Here is a 4,563-nt window from a genome sequence, read left to right on the forward strand (position 1 = left end):
GTCCTTCTTATTTGTTTTGGCCTTCAGCAGGGATGAATTCTGGCAAGGCTTGGTGTATGTTGTGTCTGTCCCTGCAGTTGGTCAGTTGTTTGCATGCCATGCGTTTTCATGGCTTTGACTTTGGGCTGAGATTTTTTTTTTTTTTTTTTTGGTAGCCATGTGTCATGGTTTAAGCCTGGCACAATACCAGTGCCCCCACGAGAACACCTACTTCCCTGGCACCTACTGTGAGATATGATCAGAGACAGAGCAAAGCAGGCTCCAATTTAAGGTTAAAAGGAAAAAAAAAAGCATTTATTAACCTACAACTACAGAAGAAGACACACAAAACACAATAGAACATAAGATGAAAACCTTCCAAAATTCTTCCTCCTCCCCCCACCAAATTTCCAATTTCATTGCCACCCTTCAGACCGTCGATTCTCAGTCTCTTGAGGAGAGAGAAGTCCCTCTTGCGCCACACGCCTTCCATGTCCAGTGCTCTCACCACTGCACATGGATCAGAGCTGCTTCTAGGGTTTTCCATTTTAAGGATACTTTGACCAGTTCCAAAGGGAGCACAGTCCTTCTCTTTTGGGACACCTGTCCCCCCCAAATTTCACCCCCTGGGGCCGAGGGGTCTCTTGAACAGAGATCGTCTTCTTCTCTTCTTCGAGACGGAGGGCACCACCACACCCTCCTCACCCGTCGTCTCTGTTCACTCCTCCACATCACTGCACTCTCTTGGCTCTGAGCCATCGCCTCCCCCTAGAACGCAGTCTCTGTGGCACAGAAACACCCGTGGTTCTGCTGTGGCTACACAAGAAAAGTCCAGCCCAAAGCCACTCCATCATCTCCTCCCACCTAGAATTTTCTCAACATCTTCTCAATCTCAACAGCTTCTCAATCTCATCAACTTCAGGAGGACTCAGCTTTGCAAGGTTCTCATCTTCCTCAGAGGGGTTAAAAGTCCCGAGCTCTCTCTCTCTGCCGGTTTACTTCGTCAACTCCCACACTGGCTGCCCTGCTGGGCACCCCCCCTTCTCCTTCACGCCGGGCCATTATCACAGGCACCACAGGCACCGGCTCTGTCTCTCTCTCCCTCGCAGGGGGGGGGGGGGGAATGGAGGATGGCTGCCCGAAGCCCTTGCAATGTTCTCCTCCACCCTTGGGCCCAGGCCTGTCCTACCTCTCTCTCTGGCCACATGGCTCCCCTCCCCCCCTGCCCAGCCAAAGGGGCCGAGCAGGGGGGGACCTACTCACTCTCAAGCGGGACTCCAAGAGGAAGTTCCCCTGGGAGATCACAGCTTTTAACCCCTGTGTTCTCAGAGGCGTATCCTGCCCTCAGTGGACAAACCAGGTGCCAATATTAAATCTGAACACTGATTGGATTGCCCACACCATCACAAAAAACTTCATTTCCTTTCAAACCACGACACCATGCCATGTCCCTCACATCTTCCCCTCCAAGTTGTCTCTGCCTCCTTGATTTTTGCCCTTTTTTTGCAACACATCTCAGCTTAATTTTGGCCTCTTTTGGTCCTCTGCACTGCACCTTGTTTCTGCCCAGACCACTTTCTTGTAGTCACCAAATTTCCTTTTTTTCCTTTTTTTTTTTTTCAGTTTCATTTCCTTTGATCATATCTCCATTCCAGAGTGTTTGTAAGTCCTTCTTATTTGTTTTGGCCTTCAGCAGGGATCAATTCTGGCAAGGCTTGGTGTATGTTGTGTCTGTCCCTGCAGTTTAGTTGTTTGCATGCCGTGTGTTTTCATGGCTTTGAATTTGGCTGAGATATTTTTTTTTTTTAAATGAGTATCCATGCCATGTCCCTCATATCTTCCCCTCCAAGTTGTCTCTGCCTCCTTGATTTTTGTTTTGCTTTTACAACACCTCTCAGCTTAGTTTTGGCCTCTTTTGCTCTTTTGCAATGCACCTTGTTTCTGCCCAGACCACTTTCTTGTAGTCACCAAATTTCCCAATTTTCACATTTTGTGTTTTTTTTGCAATTGCATTTCTTTTGATCATATCTCCTTTCCAGAGTGTTTGCAAGTCTTTCTTTGCAGAGTCGCAAGATTTCGTTTCCCTTCCCGAAAGGAAATGAAATTTCCTTTCGGGAAGGGAAACGAAATCTTGCGATTTTAATGGGGATCAATTGGACAAGCTTTGGTGCAAGTCCCTGCAGTTGTTTGCATGCCATGCATTTTCATGGCTTTGACTTTGGCCGAAATTTTTTTAATCTTTTTTTTTTGTTTTAATTACCCATGCCATATCCCTCATATCTTCCCCTCCAAGTTGTCTCTGCCTCCTTGATATTTGCCCTTTTTTTGCAACACATCTCCGCTTAGTTTTGGCCTCTTTTGGTCCTCTGCACTGCACCTTGTTTCTGCCCAGACCACTTTCTTGTAGTCACCAAATTTCCTTTTTTTCTTTTTTTTTTTTTTTCAATTTCATTTCCTTTGATCATATCTCTATTCCAGAGTGTTTGTAAGTCCTTCTTATTTGTTTTGGCATTCAGCAGGGATCAATTCTGGCAAGGCTTGGTGTATGTTGTGTCTGTCCCTGCAGTTGGTTAGTTGTTTGCATGCCATGCCTTTTCATGGCTTTGACTTTGGCTGAGATTTTTTTTTTTTTAAAAGGTATCCATGCCATGTCCCTCATATCTTCCCCTCCAAGTTGTCTCTGCCTCCTTGATTTTTGTTTTGCCTATACAACACATCTCAGCTTAGTTTTGGCCTCTTCTGGTCCTCTGCACTGCACCTTGTTTCTGCCCAGACAACTTTCTTGTAGTCACCAACTTTCCTTTTTTTCCTTTTTTTTTTTTTCAGTTTCATTTCCTTTGATCATACCTCCATTCCAGAGTGTTTGTAAGTCCTTCTTATTTGTTTTGGCCTTCAGCAGGGATCAATTCTGGCAAGGCTTGGTGTATGTTGTGTCTGTCCCTGCAGTTGGTCAGTTGTTTGCATGCCATGCCTTTTCATGGCTTTGACTTTGGGCAGAAATTTTTTTTTTATTTTTTTTTTTTGGTAGCCATGCCATGTCCCTCACATCTTCCCCTCCAAGTTGTCTCTGATCCTTGATTTTTGCCCCTTTTTTGCAACACCTGTCAGGTTAGTTTTGGCCTCTTTTGGTCCTCTGCACTGCACCTTGTTTCTGCCCAGTCCACTTTATTGTAGGCACCAAATTTCCTTTTTTTTTTTTTTTTTTTTCATTTTCATTTCCTTTAATCGTATCTCTATTCCAGAGTGTTTGTAAGTCCTTCTTATTTGTTTTGGCTTTCAGCAGGGATCAATTCTGGCAAGGCTTGGTGTATGTTGTGTCTGTCCCTGCAGTTTAGTTGTTTGCATGCCATGCGTTTTCATGGCTTTAATTTGGCAGAGATATTTTTTTTTTTAAATGAGTATCCATGCCATGTCCCTCATATCTTCCCCTCCAAGTTGTCTCTGCCTCCTTGATTTTTGTTTTGCTTATACAACACATCTCAGCTTAGTTTTGGCCTCTTCTGGTCCTCTGCACTGCACCTTGTTTCTGCCCAGACCACTTTCTTGTAGTCACCAACTTTCCTTTTTTTTCTTTTTTTTTTTTTCATTTTCATTTCCTTTGATCGTATCTCTATTCCAGAGTGTTTGTAAGTCCTTCTTATTTGTTTTGGCCTTCAGCAGGGATCAATTCTGGCAAGGCTTGGTGTATGTTGTGTCTGTCACTGCACTTTAATTGTTTGCATGCCATGCCTTTTGATGGCTTTGAATTTGGCGGAGATATTTGTTTTTTTTAATAAGTATCCATGCCATGTCCCTCATATCTTCCCCTCCAAGTTGTCTCTGATCCTTGATTTTTGCCCTTTTTTTGCAACACCTGTCAGGTTAGTTTTGGCCTCTTTTGGTCCTCTGCACTGCACCTTGTTTCTGCCCAGACCACTTTCTTGTAGTCACCAAATTTCCTTTTTTTCTTTTTTTTTTTTTCATTTTCATTTCCTTTGATCATATCTGCATTCCAGAGTGTTTGTAAGTCCTTCTTATTTGTTTTGGCCTTCAGCAGGGATCAATTCTGGCAAGGCTTGGTGTATGTTGTGTCTGTCCCTGCAGTTGGTCAGTTGTTTGCATGCCATGCCTTTTCATGGCTTTGACTTTGGGCTGAGATTTTTTTTTTTTTTTTTTTGGTAGCCATGCCATGTCCCTCACATCTTCCCCTCCAAGTTGTCTCTGCCTCCTTGATTTTTGACCTTTTTTTGCAACACATCTCCGCTTAGTTTTGGCCTCTTTTGGTCCTCTGCACTGCACCTTGTTTCTGCCCAGACCACTTTCTTGTAGTCACCAAATTTCCTTTTTTTCTGTTTTTTTTTTTTCAATTTCATTTCCTTTGATCGTATCTCTATTCCAGAGTGTTTGTAAGTCCTTCTTATTTGTTTTGGCCTTCAGCAGGGATCAATTCCGGCAAGGCTTGGTGTATGTTGTGTCTGTCCCTGCAGTTTAGTTGTTTGCATGCCGTGTGTTTTCATGGCTTTGAATTTGGCAGAGATATTTTTTTTTTTTAAATGAGTATCCATGCCATGTCCCTCATATCTTCCCCTCCAAGTTGTCTCTGCC

This window comes from Serinus canaria, chromosome 1 (genome assembly GCF_022539315.1).
Source record: "Serinus canaria isolate serCan28SL12 chromosome 1, serCan2020, whole genome shotgun sequence".
Classification (NCBI taxonomy): domain Eukaryota; kingdom Metazoa; phylum Chordata; class Aves; order Passeriformes; family Fringillidae; genus Serinus; species Serinus canaria.